Source organism: Sminthopsis crassicaudata, chromosome 2 (assembly GCF_048593235.1).
Source record: "Sminthopsis crassicaudata isolate SCR6 chromosome 2, ASM4859323v1, whole genome shotgun sequence".
NCBI classification, from domain to species: domain Eukaryota; kingdom Metazoa; phylum Chordata; class Mammalia; order Dasyuromorphia; family Dasyuridae; genus Sminthopsis; species Sminthopsis crassicaudata.
In genome coordinates, this window is record NC_133618.1 from 648,267,469 (window position 1) to 648,284,259 (window position 16,791).

General features: G+C 37.2%; 1 protein-coding gene across 1 annotated transcript in view; it reads right to left on the minus strand.

Moving 5' to 3' along the window:
* Nucleotides 1–15,681, minus strand: part of LOC141553817 (heparan-alpha-glucosaminide N-acetyltransferase-like) — a 326,105-nt gene extending 310,424 nt beyond the window's left edge. Inside the window, exons 1-2 of the mRNA XM_074285273.1 lie at nt 15,552–15,681; nt 14,769–14,896 (exon numbers count right to left, since the gene is read on the minus strand). The gene's annotated coding sequence lies outside the window, so the exon portion shown is untranslated. The remainder of the gene's footprint in view (nt 1–14,768; nt 14,897–15,551) is intronic.
* Nucleotides 15,682–16,791: the final 1,110 nt, after the last annotated feature.

Below are 16,791 nucleotides of genomic sequence, written 5' to 3' on the forward strand. Positions count from 1 at the left end.
TCACCTACATCCAGTCAAGTCCTATTGATCCCATGTCTCCAGTCCTCAATCTGTCTTTTCCTTTCTATAGTTATCACACAAGCCCTCATCATCACTTGCCTGAACTATTGCAATAATTATCTCCTAATTGATCCTCTTGCTTTCAGCCTCTGGTTCCTCCAATCCATACTTTACTCTGCTGCCAGATTCATCTTCTTTATACAAAGATCTGATCATGTCACCACTCTGCTCAAAACCCTTTGGCCTTACCACATAAAATCCAAACTCATCAATTTTGTATTCAAAGATTTGTCCACTCCGGCACCATTCTGTCTCTCCAATCTTATCTCACAGCTTTCCTGTGTTCTGTGATCCAGCCTTGGTCCTTAGGCATTGATGAACTGTGTCAGCATCTCATGAGGCCAACTTCTTCACTTGGAGGCAAACCATTAGAATTTGACCTTTAGCTTCCAGGCTCTTCCCTGCCATTGTTTTCTTATTCATAGCAGCAGCACAATTTATTGAAAAGAGCCCAGATATTGGAGCCAAAAGATGAAAAATCAGATCCTGTCCTAGATTTTAACTTCTCCAAGCTTGTTTGCTCATCAATAAGATTTTATTTATAAAGATTATATTCACTATTATTATTATTTTTAATTTCTCTGAGTATTGAACCTCATCTCAAGGTAAGTGTGGCTCTGGACTTTAGTCCCTAAATCTAGAGCTCTATTGTTGCATTTAATTCTTTTCTTCTTTATTTCTGCCACCTTAACTAGATGCTCAGACTAACATTTGCTTCCTCTTTCTACCCTATAGCCTGTTTCAATATACTCTAATCACAAGAATTAATTTTTGAGGTCAATTTACCAGAGAAAGGAGAATATACCAATCCATAAATAACGCATCAAGTTAAACAGACAATATAGCTGTCTGTTTACAAGAGACAACATTGAGTTGGGTTCAAAGCTGATTAAGAGGTGAGTTGGCTGAATTTCTTTAGGAAAACAGCAGCATTTTCCATTGGACTTAAGCTTCCTGTGAAAGCAAGGCTTCATCTTAAAAAAAAAAAGCAACATTCTACTGATATGTAACAAAATATTGAAAACATGGACTTTATGAAGAATATAAAATGTATATCATGATGGAAAAGTGAATAAAGGTATGAGCACAATACAAGATATAACTAATGAGGGATTTTGAAGAATTAGAACAAACTACATCATGAAGGAATCTTATGATAAAAAAAGATAAACTGGTTGTGTGGAGAGGGGGAGGAATAACAGTGGACAGCAGGTATAACCACTGGTACTTCTAATATGTTAGGAGAAAGCACCTTTCATTTTAGGTGGACTCTCATAAAGATATTACCTTTTATAAGTGAGCCTTTTCTAACTCCCCATAATGGTAGAGTCTTCCTTCTGTTGATTATGTCTGATTTATCCTGTATGTAATCTGTTCATACATAGTTTTTTGTATGTTTTCTTTCTCATTAGATTGCAAGTACTCTGAGAATAAGTGTCTGCTTTTCTTTGCATCCTTAATACTTAGCCTGATGTATGCCTGAAGTATAGTAGGTACTTAACAAATGCTTGTGACCAATTAAAATTATCTGCACAACTAAATTATAAGCTCCATGAAGATAAGGACTATGCTTTCTACTTTTTTGTATTTATATACCTGGTCTTTTGCCCTGCCCTTTCTCTACCTTTTCTCTCAACCTAGAAAGGTTTCTCCCACAAACTAGACTCTCTGGAAATATTTATTGAATACATAATTCACTGAAACTATCTTAAGCAGAGAAAAAAAAGAGGTTTCTTTCTACACTAGCAAAAAAATTTCAAGGATAGCAATGTACAGAAGCCCCTTTCAAATGAATCACTATACTGTTGAAATTCATAGGTTTCAGAAAAAAGGAAGGAAAGAAAGAAAGGAGGGAAGGAGGAAGAAAGGAGGGAGGGAGGAAAGAAAGGAGGGAGGGAGGGAGGGAGGGAAGGAAGGAAGGAAGGAAGGAAGGAAGGAAGGAAGGAAGGAAGGAAGGAAGGAAGGAAGGAAGGAAGGAAGGAAGGAAGGAAGGGAGGAAGGGAGGAAGGGAGGAAGGGAGGAAGGGAGGAAGGGAGGAAGGGAGGAAGGGAGGAAGGGAGGAAGGGAGGAAGGGAGGAAGGGAGGGAGGAAGGGAGGAAGGGAGGGAGGGAGGGAGGGAGGGAGGAAGGGAGGGAGGAAGGGAGGGAGGGAGGGAGGGAGGGAGGAAGGGAGGGAAGGGAGGAAATAATTATTAAACATCTACAAAAAGCCAAAGACTGTAGGTCTTTTTGGCTCTAGAGTCAGTCTTTTTTCCACCATACCACCTAGCTGCTTCAAAAGTCTAAACCTGTAGTAAGGGAACTCTTACCAATGCAAGTTATCACCATTCCTACTCTTAGAGAGTTTGCCTAGAGAATTGAGAGGTTAATAAGGCTGGACACTTGGAGATGCCATTAAAATTCTCATTTTGAAAATATAGATTTTTAAATCTAGAAGGAATTTCAAATATCATTAGAGCCAATTTCTTCATTTTTCAGATGAGGCAAATAAAACCCAGATACATTTAATGCCCAAAGACTGATTTCTTTTAGACCACGTCTAATTTCTTCTGGGCCCCAGGCTACTCTGCAAGGCTGCTTTCTGTCATTTGATTTGCAAACCAAACTAACCCATCTTCAGTCTTCCCTCTGCACAAATATCATCTAATAATAATTATACCCCTTCATTTCCCTCAGGGAATATGAATGAAAACGCTTTCCAAAACCAGTGGATTTCAACTTTTGAACTCTTCAGGTCAAATTCTATAAGGTCTTCAAATCTACATCCCCAGGTAACACCTTTAAGGTCATTGTGCCAGATACCCTGGGAAAGGGGAGTGGATGACCTCAGCATCTTTCCTCACAGCCCCCAGAACAACAGTCAGTCAGCAAAGGAAAAAACTAAGTTAGATAAGAATCCTGAAGCTGGTGTTATCTCGCAGATGAAACCTGGCATAGGAAAGGCAGCTTTCCCTGTGCCCAGCTGCTTGTCTCTACTGGTAGAGGCCACCAAAGTTTACATTTCCTTGGGCTACAACAGGCTCAGGCAGGCTAAGAAGGTACAGGTTTAAACATGTTTCATGCTTCATACTTCCAAACTAAAAGGAGAAATATCATTCTCTGTATGAGAAGGACAATAAAAGAAAGGAAAAAGAGGAAAGCAACTTGCCCTCCCCAGACTGAACCTCTTTGTCATGGACAAAGGCCCCTGCTTTTTGTTCTCTTGGGTTCACCCTTATGAGGTGAGCTCATAACTCCAGAGCCTGAAAGAAACCATCTCAGTCAAGATTGCATCATTCCCAGAACTGAGTGATTTCATCCATGAAAAGAGGGAATTTGATTTTGAAAAAGATTTTAATGAGAGCTTTTCCATCCATATGCAGGGGAACATATTCCTACTCAATTCAAAAGAGACTTGCTATGTGTTTTCATCATTGATAAAATACTAATAATTTCCCAGTCTAATCATGGTCCCAGAATCATTTCCCTGAGACTGGAGACCGGAGTGGCAAGTATAGAGAAACCCCCCTTTAAGAAATTCAGCTCTTGTCCTATGCTCTGGCACCTACCTGAGCGAGCAATGATACAATCTTGTATTCCTGGAACCAGGAATTTTGGCTAAATTGAATCCAAGACTTGGAGTCAAAAAGGAACCCAGAGATTACTTGGTCTAACCGTTATTCACATCATGAATTTCATCTGCAATATTAAGCAGAAATATTCTATTCTATGCATAAATACCTCTAGTGGTGGAGAATCATTCCCTTCCTCATATAGAATGAAAAAGTCCAGAAAAATCTTAGCTGAGTCACAAATTCTCTGGGCCTCAGCTTTCTCAATTTATACAATGAAGGGATTAAAGGATCTTTCTCACTCTGTCCAGCACTTAGGCCTATAAACTGCTATGAGATCTAATCTTAATAAATTCTAGTAGAGTAGTCCAATTTGTATTCATTATTCTTCAGGTCAGCCCTGTGCTGCCTGCCAACAGATGTTAAAGCCTTTAAAAATGCTGAGGGGAGTATTTTCTTAAGTGCCTGATCATGGGGTGATTTGACTAGCAAGCAACCTGCCTTTGGGTGAGTGATAAACTTTACTAACATGGTGAGAATGGTTTGGAAATGAATGTCATATTTTTAGAGCAAAGGCTCTTCACCTTCTGGGTGTCATGGACCCTTTGGCAGTCTGGTAGAGCTCAGTTCTACTGTAGTTTATAGCCTATATTCACATTTTAAGTAAATGATAAATTTCAGTTAGAGAAATGAAAATAAAGATTTTTTTCCCATTCAAGTTCACAGGTCTTCTGAAATCTATCCACAGTGGTATCCATGGATGCCAGGTGTTAGAGCAACAGGGTTGTCTACAGAATACATGTTCCATTCTCTGGGATTTATTTTTCTTTTTGTTTTTTTATGACATATGAAAGGAAGTTATCAAAACTAAAAAGATAGTCTGGAAACCCAAGCAGGAAAAAAAAAAAAAAGAAGGCCGAAAGAGTTTTTAAATAGGATTTTTATACTAAGAGTGGGAGACATCTTTGTTCTAATAAGATCCATTTCAGTGTTTCTAAACCAGCACAATAGGGAAGTGAGAACCATAGCAAATGGAATCCTAATTCAAAATTTTGCCTCTACCTAAAAAAATGTAAAGCAGTGATTAATAATAATTCATATTAGAAAGAAGATGCTACTTATCTGTGTTCATGTTTATTATTTCTTTAGAAAATGCTTATAATAGTATTCTCTCTTAATTTTAACATGTAAATGTGGATAGTGCTTAATAACATTTAGAATGTTTTTTAGAGCAGCTTAGGTAGCACAATGGACACAGCACCATGCCTGAAATCAAGAAAATGTATCTTCCTGGATTCAAATCTGGCCTCAGACACTCATTAGCTGTGTGACCCTGGGCAAACCATGTAATCTTGTTTGACTCAGTTTCTCCATATGTAAAATGAGCAGAAGGAAAAGGCAAACCAGGATCTTTGCCAAGAAAACACCAAATGGGGTCACAAAGAGCCAGATAGGACTGAATAAGAACAACAAAATACATTGTTTTAGTAAAAAGTTAACTCTCGACTTGGAAACAGATGTCTTCAGTTCAGGCTCCATGTATATCCAAAATGGCATGTCTAACTTAAGTCCCAGTCTTGTCAGCCATAATTGAAGGATAATATCCCTTGCATTATCTATATCATAGGACTTGGTATAATAAGGCACAAATGAGATGATTATGTGTTTGTGACTGTAAAGTGTTATCTAAGTGCATGCTAATATTATTCTTGCTTTATTTCTATAGGAAAAAACTTATTGGCTACATCTTGAACTTCATTCTCTTTTCTCTTTCAATTATCTTTTGGTATATTTTCTCTCTGTTTCATGCTCAGTGTCTTCTCTCTTCTTATCTGGAATGAACCAACTTACTAAGGATCTACTACCTGGGCCCCTGAGTGGTACCTCCTATTAACCTCGTATCAGAATTGTAGGTTTGCTCCCTAAGAGGAACCAACCCAGTTTGGGAGTGTGTGTGTGTGTGTGTGTGTGTGTGTGTGTGTGTGTGTACGTGTGTATGTGTGTGCAGAAGCATCCAGTTTTTAATTATTTGTAGTAGTAGAAGACTGATAATTAACCCTACTATGATAACTCAAAGCATTCATTTGAATCAAAAATATGTTTTCTTTTCACCATCAAAATTTTTACCAGGGTTACAAATAAATGGCATCACTCAGAATCATAACTAGCATAGAGCAAATCTGACTTTGATCCAAAGTCCTGAGATCCAGAATGCCATGTTTACTTCCAGTTGCAATGACTATTTCTACCCATGGCCATATAGCATAGCCTCCCCTCCTAGAGCCGTCATGATATGACAGGAATCAATAAGACTTCAAATCCTGAGTTGTAAGATACTGAAAAAATCCATTAATCACTCTATGACTCTACTTTCCTCATTTGTAAAAAGAAGGTATTAAACTTGATAGCTTTTAAAATCCTCTTTAGCTCTCAAATTATATTCCTAGGTTTCATTACATAGCACTCCTTCTTTTGCCTGCCTTCCACCCCACACACAGATCCCCCTTCTTCTGGTAAGACTGTCCATCACCTCCCTGGTAAAATTATCTTCAAGAATGAATTACAAACAGAAATAGCAACAACTCCTCGAGTGTATTTGTTCTAGGAGGAAAAAAATGTTCAATTACTGGCTCTTGATTTGAGTTCTAAGTCATCTCTCTGCCTTAAGTTATTCTCCTCGAGAATTAGCAAGAAATGTCCTAAAGAGAGACAAAGATGGCAAATAATTCACCAACTACATGTCCAGCCCTCAAATTATCAGGAACCAACTACCCTATCCCCTTTGACTCATCACCAATGCAATCTCATCCTGCCTTAGCTCAATACTACAATTATCCAGATGCTGGTGAACAGCTGGAAGAATAATAAAGAAAGTAAAAAGAAAAATATGATCCTGTTTCATGTTTGGAAGATGTATTTGACAGGAGAACCCAGAAAGAAAATGATAGTGTAAGGCTTCAATGATTTCTCGAGGAAATGTTTTCTAAATGATTTATTCCTTTCCTGAGACTGTCTATGAATTTATGCTCTCTTTCTTTTCCTTTCTGGACTGTGGATGAGGAATGGCTTTACTGACAAGCTAGTAAATTTCCCCCATTGCTTCCCCTTAAAAAAAAAGACAATGAGGGGAAAATGCTTCAAACATTTAATTCAATATGCTGCCATCCCCCTCCTCCTCTTCTCCAGAATATAAAGCCAAAATGAAAGAGAGGCACAGAGCCTGCAATGATACTTTCCAAGATGAGATTGGTCCTGTTTAAATTAAAATAAATGAATGCAACTTCCGTAGGCTGACTCATACACAAAGGCCCTGGAGAAAATCAGCAGTGCTCATCTGCTTTCCCCCAAATGGGAGCCTGGGCCCTTGAAGTAATCTTGGCCAAAGAGGACCCTAGGGTTCCAGATTCAGCCCTGCCTCGTCAACTGTGATTGCCCATAAGCCTCCATGACCACCTCAAAGACATGAGAAGAGTAAAGGAAGGGAAGAATAAGTGCTGTTCCTGGAATGCTGAGAAAATAGATCAACCTCAAGAAATGTTGGAGATGGCTCATCAGTATTATTATTATTATCATCATCACAATAGCTAGCGTTTATACAGCACCTTCTATCTGTCAGATACCATGCTAATAAGCACTTTACAATATTAACTCACTTGATCCTTAAAATAACCTTGAGAGGTAGGTACTATTATTATCTGTATTTTATAGTTGAGAAACCTGAGGCAAATAGAGGTTAAGTGACTTCTCTAGGACTACACTGCTAGTAAGTATCCAAGGCTGGATTTGATCTTGGTTTTTCTTGCCTCAAACCAAATCAAGTTATCCATTGTGCTACCACCCATTCATCTAATTCACTCAAGTATTTCTTGATCATTGTCTACTATGGACTATACTAATCATAGGGATAAATACACAGGAACACTGACCTTGTGGGAAGGACTCAGAAAACAGGCTTCTAGGGTGTCAGACTTCCTTTCCAGGATTATTTCACCTTCACACATTCTTTGCTCCAGCCAAACTCACCAACCTGCTACTCTCTGAACTGAACATTAATGCCTCCATGCCTTACTCCTTCCTCACTCCTACTTTTTAGCTTCCTTCAAAGCCTCAGATTAAATGTCACTTTTTACTTAAAGACTTCCCTGATATTTGTAATTGTTGGCTCTTAAACCATAAATTATCTTGTATTTATTTTTTCTGTGTGCATGTCATATACATACAACTAGTAGAAGGTAAGCTCTTTAAAAGTAGGGACCATTTTCTGTTTTTGTACCCCTAGCATAAATCAAGTAAAGTAATAATAACACATTTTCAGAGCACTTTTGAAGCTCTTTGATATGCATTACCTCAATTTATTCTCATCACCATCTTGTGAATGAAATTGTACAAGGTTTTTAGACCCATTTTATAGATGAGGAAATCAAGGTTCAGAAAAGTAAAGGGATTATCCAAAGCCAAATGGCAAATACAGGACTTGAAATTCATTCTTCTTTCTCTTCCTTCTCTTAAGGCTGTAATCTAGCTTGGGCCATAAAGCTTGTACATCTGAAAGTTAAATAATTAGACAGGAAATATCATGCAGCAATCTGTGCCAAATGTCAGACAAGTGGGACAAACAATAAATGCTTATGATTCTAGAGGACGGAGAGATTACTGAGGACTGAAGTAGTCAGGGGGAAATGTATTTAATGGCTGGTTGCCAGTAAACATTCACTTAACTTCCCTCTTTTGTCCCCCTCCCCAATCTTCCTTTCTTCCTTGGAAGATCTCCCACCCACCCACTAAGTCTTAACATCACATGACATAAAAATAAGCTTTTAAAAAAATATATCAGGCTCCTTCCTTGCCTTCTGTATATTCATACAGAATTTATTACTGTATGAATATGTTCCCTGTATTGTCCTCCAAATCCAGAGGGTTTCAATTTCACACTAAACCCAATCTGTTCCCTAGGTCTCTCTCTTTATCTAGAAAGCCACCCTGGTATCTCTTGCTCCCTTCAAGGTTCAATCAAGGTGTCCCTTCTTTATGTTTTGACTCCCTTTTTAGTTGTGAGTGTTCTTTCCTTTATGAAATCACTCAGGTCATCCTCTCTCCAACTCCAGAACTCAGTCCTCTGTCTCTCAAAACAGAAACAATCTGCCAAATTTCAAAACCCCCAAATCAAAGAGAAAATTTTGCAAGAAACAAGAAAAAAACAATTCAAATATGGTGGAGCTACAATTAGAATTGTATAGAACGTATCAGCAGCCACTATAAAAGACCACAAGTCCTGGAAACATATCTACCAACTATCAAAAGAACTAAATCTGTGGCCAAAAATATCACATCCAGCAAAATAATTTATAATATTAAATTTAAAAAATTATATTTAATGAACTTGCAGATTTTCAGGACTTTCTAACAAACAAATCCATACTTAATGGAAAATTCAACATATAAAAGCAATATCAAAGATCAGTTTCAAGAAAGTCAACATGGACAAATTGTTTATTTTTTTTAACATAGGAAATATATATATATGTGCATATATATACATATATGTAATATGTTAAAAATTGACAACAACAATAGGGTAGTTCAAAAGAAAGTTTGGGAATGAATTAAAGTTAAAATAGTAATTATGTTTTACAAATGAAGTGCAGAGGAAGACACACAGGTAGTAGAGAGGGAAGGAAAGCTTGTCGTTATGAAAACCCACTCACTTTGGGAATGGATTAAATAAGCAACACTACATATATACCAGAAAGAGTACAGGATCCTCCAAAATCTATAAAGACATTGGTGGTGGTGGGGCAGCTAGGTGGCGCAGTGGATAGAGCACCAGCCCTGAATTCAGGAGGACCCGAGTTCAAATCTGATCTTAGACACTTAACACTTCCTAGCTGTGTGACCCTGGGCAAGTCACTTAACCCCAGCCTCAGAAAAAGAAAAAAAAAAAAAAAGACATTAGTGGGAGGGGTAATGGATGGTGAGGGAAGCAAGGAAGGGATCCATGCATGTGGAGAGGATAAGTAAGCATAGAGTCAGCAGGGATAGAAAAGATATGTGTGTGTGTATGTATCCACATATGTACATATAAATATACCCTTTCTTAACTATACCCTTCTTGGAGGGGGGATGAAAGGGAGAAAAAAAATAAAGTAAACAAGGTATGTAGCAGAGAACAAAAGAATAATTTACAAAGAAGTAAAGAAAAGATGGACAGTCATGAACATAATTTCTACTAATGTAAATACACTTTTTTGAACTAGTAATTTATTGTAACATATTTTGTATTCTCCCTGACGTTCTGCTGGGCACATCAAAAGTTCCATTTTGCTTTGTTTTATTTTGTTTTTTTTCTTTTTTCTTATTCTGTTTTTTAAAATAAATTTTTGAAAAGGAGTCAATCTTCACAAGAATTCTGCTAATGTTTAGTTTTTATCCCTAGTGCCAAGAAGGCAGTGAGGGGATTCCACAATACACAAAGTACTAGAAGACCTGAGTCCAAATGTGACCTTAAATACTTACTACTGGATGACTGAATGACCATGGAGGCAAAATGCTTAACTTCCTTCTGCCTTTGGTTTTTTCATCTGTTAAATAGAGATAGTAATAACAGCATTCACCCCTCAGAGTTATGAAGATAAAATGAGATAATATTTATAAAGTTTGCTGTAACACTTTTCATATTGGACAAGATGACAGGAAAAGATAATGATAATTGTTGGAGAGGATGTGAGAAAACTGGGCACTAGTACATTGTTGGTGGAGTTGTGAATTGATCCAACCATTCTGGAGAGCTATTGAACTATGCCCCAAAAGCTATCAAAGTATGCATATCCTTTCATCCAGCAGCATCTCTACTACGTCTGTATCCCAAAAAAATCATGAAAAAGGGAAAAAGCAGCCCTTTTTGTAGTGGCAAAAAACTGGAAAGTGAGTTGATGTCCATCAGTTGGAGAATGGTTGAATAAGTTATGGCATATGAATAAAATGGAATATCACTGTTCTATAAGAATATCATTGATTCATAGAAACCTGGAGAGACTTACATGAACTGATGCTAAGTGTAGAACCAAGAGAATATAATACACAGCAATAAGATTATATTATTTTAACATGTTTAACATATATTGGATTATTTGCCATCTAAAGGAGGGGGGTGGGGGGAAGAAGGGGAAAATTTGGAACACAAGATTTTTCAACGGTCAAAGTTAAAAGATTATCCATGCATACATTTTGAAAATAAAAAGCATTAATTAAAAAAAATTATGTGATGATTAACTGTAATAGATTTAATTCTTTTCACAGTGATTCAGGTCAATTCCAATGGACTTGTTATGGAGAGAGACATCTGCTTCCAGAGAGAGGACTATGAGAACTGAGTGTGGATCACAATATAGTATTTCCACCTTTTTTGTTGTTCTGTGTATAAAGGGCCAGAGTTCCTGCCCTTTACACTTTGCTTGCTTTTTGCATTTTTTTTCACCTTATAGCACTATATAAATGTTATCTATTATTAAGACAGTCTCTGTGGTCTTAGGCCCTCCCTGAAACACAAAATACCTGGAGAACCACTGAGCTGGGAGAACAGACTAAATGTGCCAACAAGTTCCCTAGTTTACCCAGTAGAGCCTTTTTAAATTTTATCATTTCCTTCATAATTCATCATAAATATAAAGCTAACATCTTGTGTGGCCTCAATATCAGTTTCCTGATCTGCAAAAGAAGAGCATTGTACTAAAGCAGGGACTCTCAACCTTTGAATCCTTCTGTCAGTCCAGTGAAGTCCATGGACTCCTCATAATAATGTGTTTTAAATGCATAGATTATAAAAGGAACAATTTTATTGAAATAAAGATGTCTTTTTGGCCAACCATGTTTAGTGACCCTCTGAAATTCATCCATGGATCCCAAACTTAAGAATCCCTAAACTAAATGGTCTCTGAGATCTCTTCTAACTCTAAAATTCTCTGATTTTATCTTGATTTTGTCCTTTTTGTTTTTAAGTTAACTATGATTGAAGTCATATTTCTTCTGTCATGCAAGTTTCTATCCACTGCCCCATAGCAGCGGGTGGTTAAATGATAACCCTTATCAGTGAGGGCAATTCAACCACTGTCTTCTTTTACCAAGTACAGCTCATCCTTCAGCCCCTTCCTTTTGCTGATCATGAACTGTCTAGCTAAATGAGGGAAAAATCAATAGACTGAAATAAGCTAGCTTTCTATAGATCATTCAAAATGGATGATTACAAAGATTTTCTTATGACTGGCACTCAGAGCCTGGAATAGCAATCCATCTCAAGTTCTATAGGCTCCCAGGGAGAATGAGTTTTGATTATAATTTAATCGAATAGATGCTTATTTTGTGCCTAGCATTGTGCTAGATGTTGTGAGAAAATAGGAAAATACGTCCTTTGCCCTAAAGCAACTCCTAAATTGGAAAGGATAATGATGACATTATCTGCTTTGTGTGGTGCTTTCTATACTTTATTTCATTTGATCCTCTCAATAATCTTGTGAAACAGGTAATAATATTCACATTGTACAGTTGAGGAAATTGAAACTATGGATGTAGTTGTACAGATTTTAATGAAATATAGTGAGACTCCAGCAAAGAGCATCTGATCCTAAATCTAGTGTAATTTTCATTATAAGAATCAGAAAATTGGAAGGGACTATAGGAGTCATATATTCTAATATCCTACTGTTTCAGGAACATTTTCTATGTCAATTGACCTAGTGGGGGGAAAGTTCCAAGGAAATTTATTTTGCTTCAATGAAAAAAATAGTTCCAATTTTCTATCCTTTGTAAAACAGGAAACAATGAATAGGGAATGACAAGTAGGTCAGAAATTTCTGAATCAGTAGGAGGTTGGAATGATTGTTTACATTAAGGCAAAATATATTTTCCTGGAACTTTTACCTGCTAGCTTTATTTCTGCCTTCTGGGGCAATATAAGAACAGTATATTTTCTTCCTCCCATGAGACAACCACAGATATATTAAGACAGCAATAATGTCCTCCCCAATGCTTCTCTCTTCTAGCCTCAATAGTCAAGCTAAATATTCCCTTCAACTGGTCCCTAAATGACAAGATTATGAATTAGTTATACTATGATATAAATGTAAAACAAATTCATGAAACAAAATCCAATCTGACCTAAGCATTTATTAACTAAGCATTTATTTTTTAATTATCACCTGTTAAGGAACAGGTCAATTCTCCTAGAGCCTCCACAGCTGTGATTCATAACACCCCTGAAGGATTTGCAAAGCAGCCTTTACTGACACAGATGTTGCTTGTGGATTGGGAATGAAATAAATTGGAGGCAAGAGGGAAGAGGAGAGAGGTCAGAGAATGCATTTGCCTCTCAGTCTCCTTCTAGTGTTATCATCCTCTTACATGAAAGGATCCATTCTGCTGGTCAGAATTACATCCCTAGCAGCCACTAGCTGGTTACTCCCTTAACAAATAGGCATTTGTTAAGCACCTACTGTCAGACTGATACTATTCTAAGTGCTTCATGAATATTACCTCACTTGATATCAAACAAATAAGATTTCTTGCCTTCATGTAGCTTACTAACTAAGAAATATACTGGAAAACTAATAGTCAATCAGCAAAGATGGGTCACACTGTCACACTGAAAAATAGGGGGAAAAAATCAGAACTTTGGCTCTCCAATATTCAAAGGTTTCTGACCCTTCACTTGCTATATGGATATCTTGTTTTTTAAAAGCTTCCATCATATAGAATAGGGACTACCTGTGTTTTCCTTGGTGTAGGGAATTCCCGTGTGAAACCAGACCTTCAACCACTGAATATTCTCTTACAAGAATTTAGAAACACGCCTAGTACATTGACTGAAAGACTCTGCCAGAGTCAAGACCAGTGGGTACAAAGGATAGAGTACTGGTACTGGATTCTGGAAGACCCGAGTTCAAAATGACCTCAGAAAATTACTAGCTATGTGACCCTAGGCAAGTCACTCAACTCATGCCTATCTCAGTTTTCTCAACTGTAAAATGGGGATAATAATAGGGCCATCTCCCAGGGTCGTTTTAAGTATTAAAGGAAATAATTGTAAGTGCTTAACATAGTGCCCAGCACATAGCAAGCTCCTGATAAATGCTAGTACCAAAGGTAGGATTTAAAGCCAGTTCTTCCTGGCCATGATATGAGCCTTCTACCCGTTATACTATGATGCTTTTCTTTTGTGAATAACATGCTCCAAATAGGCAGAAGAATTCCTGCCTTTTTTTCTTTTTACTCAATTTTTTATTATTATTATACTGAAGAGTCTTAAGACATTAGGGAAGTGTAACTTATAGGAGCTACTAGTGATATAAAATATACACAGTATTGGTACATTTTTATAATAATTGATTCAAATAATAACAAGCACCATTTCTCGAAAAATTAATGATTATAGGATACAAACAAGCAGTCCTCAAAGGGACAAATCCAAACTATCAATAACATGAAAAATATTGAAAATCACAAATAACTAGAGAAGTGCAAATTCAAGCAATTCTGAAGCTGTTTCACATTCATTAGGCTGATAAAAATGACAATAGTGGAAAATTGTGATTATTGTAAGAACTATGGGAAAAACGGGAATATTAATATACTTTTGGTAGAACTGTACTTGGTCTAGTCATTCTGAAAAGCAAGAACTTTTGGAACTTTGTAACTATGCCTACAAAGTCACAAAAACTATACATGCATGATCTTTTACCAAATTTATGACTAACCAGACTTATACCCCAAATAGATTATAGAAAGAAGAAAAGATCCCAACACATATTAAATTATTTATACTTGACTTTTTTGTTGTAGCAAAGAATTGGATATTATGCAAGTTTCCATCAACTGAAAAATGACTAACAAATTGTGAATGTGATGGAAAATGGCTACACTGTAAGAAATAGTGAAAGGGATCATTTCATAGAAATCTGGGATGACTTGTGTGAAGAGACACAAAGTAAAGTGAGCAAAACCAGAAAAATCATGTATACAGTAAAAACAAAACAAAACAGAATAAAAACAAACAACAACAAAAAAAAAAAACTTGTAAAGAAAAACAACTTTGAAAGAGCTGAGAATTCTAATCCATAAAATGATCGATCATTATTACAGAAGGCCACAGATGAAGCATGTTACTCACGGATATAGCTGTTCTCGGGGTCACGGTCCTTTTTGAAGGTACAAAACAATCCACTCTTGTTCTGTCCTGGAGGCCAAGGTTGGACAGACACTGAGTACCAGCCATGATCTCTATAAAACTCACTCCAGCTGTGTATGAAAAAAATAAGAGAAGTATATTTCTCATTTGAACACTCAACTTAGGTCAAAATTTATCACATATAGTAACTAAATTTGGGTGAGCAAAAATGGGTAGTCTCCTTTCTTCAACAGAATCTGAAATCACTCTGGCTACTGGTTAAAAAGAAAGGAAAAAAAAAAACCTCACTGAACTCCTTTGGGAATATCATTCATTTCTCTCCTTCAGTTCATGATATTAAACTCTTAGAAAGGAGAATCTACACTTCCTGCCTCTCCTTCCTTATGACAAAGTCTTAACCTTTTATTACCTGCTTCCAGTCCCCAATACTCTACTGAAACTGGCCTCTAGAAGGTTACTAGTTTTCTCTTAATTGATCGCTCTGATGGTTCCTACTCAAATTCTCAAAAATGATATCATATCTATGCTTGTGGGAAAACAGTAGAACTACAGGAACTAGGAGTTTCCAAAATAACTTGTTTCAACCTCTTCCAAATACTTATTTCTACTATATTCCCTTGATTCAATAAGGCACATTTATGGCTTCTAAATTTTCCTTAAACAGCCCACTCCACTTTGGGATAGTGCTAATTTATTAAGGAGAATGGAATCTCAGAGTAACTGGTCCAAGTTCATCCATAGATAGTAAATGGTAATGCTAATTACTTTAAAATTCAGATATTCTAATTCCAAATTAGGGATTGTGAAATGGCCCACTGCTGGGTTTGAGATTAGGAAAATGCTTCTTCATGACTTCAAATTCTGCCTCAGACACTTTCTAGCTGTGTGACTCTGGGCAAACCACTTAGCCCTAAAGACTACAGTTTCCTCCTTGGTAAAAATGAGTTGAAGAAGGCAATGGCAAATCACTCCAATATTTCTGCCAAGAAAATCCCAAAATGGGGCCATGAAATTTTGGACACACCTGAAAATGACTTAACAACAGCAGTGTAAATAGCAGCAGCAGCAGTGATTACAAATTTACTTCCTCATTTCTCCTATCAAAACAATACCCCAAACATCCTATGTCCTTTTCTTTCTGGCCTTGATCCTTCAGAAGTAGATATTTTAAGAATGTTTCCTTCAGAAGCCTGGCTTTGTTGCTTAGGTGTTTGTGCCCTGGTCACATGTTTCCTATTATACCATGAGGCTTCTTCATTCAATGCCTTGTTAAATAAGGGGGTCAGATATTACTCTACCCATTCTACCTGCCTTACCCAGGTAACACAAAACAATACCTTGGTTTTCTACATCTTACCAATGTTCTCTACACCATGCTGCTTTCTCTAGCTGATTGTTCTCTCAGTAAGACTGAAGTATGTTGATATGGACAAAGAGATAAAAGACAAATGAGAAGGAAAACAGAAGCCACCTTTAACTTGCCTGAGTCATCTGAAAGCAAGGAAAAACAGGAGGCAATTTATCCATTAGGCCTCTACCCTTTCCAATTGGGGAAACAGAATTTTGGTCTCCTAACTATCCTGAGGCCAAAATCAAATCAACACCGCAAAAGCTGGAGGAGGAAATGGAGCTGCTGGAAATAAATGGGATCATTAGGAAAAGGAAGCAAAGACAGGGACAAATTGAGCCCTGAAATCACCTTGGGCAATGGATGCTAGGCTAGTCCCATTGCTTCCAGAGATCCTTCAATCTTGCTCTGCTCTGAATCACATCTTAGTAACAGCTTTCCCTAACCTTCTTTCTCTTCAAGCCCCCAACATTCTTTCTCACCAGATGGCCCTACCCCTTGCTTTAATGAAAAATTCAAGGACAATCCATTGTGAGTCCCTTCAATTCCTCCTACTCTTCACATAAAATCCCTCAGCATCTACGTTCAGTAGCTCTTTCTTGCAATCTCTGAGGAAGGGGTATTTCTCCTTGCCTGTTCCCTTTTCTTGTGCTCTCA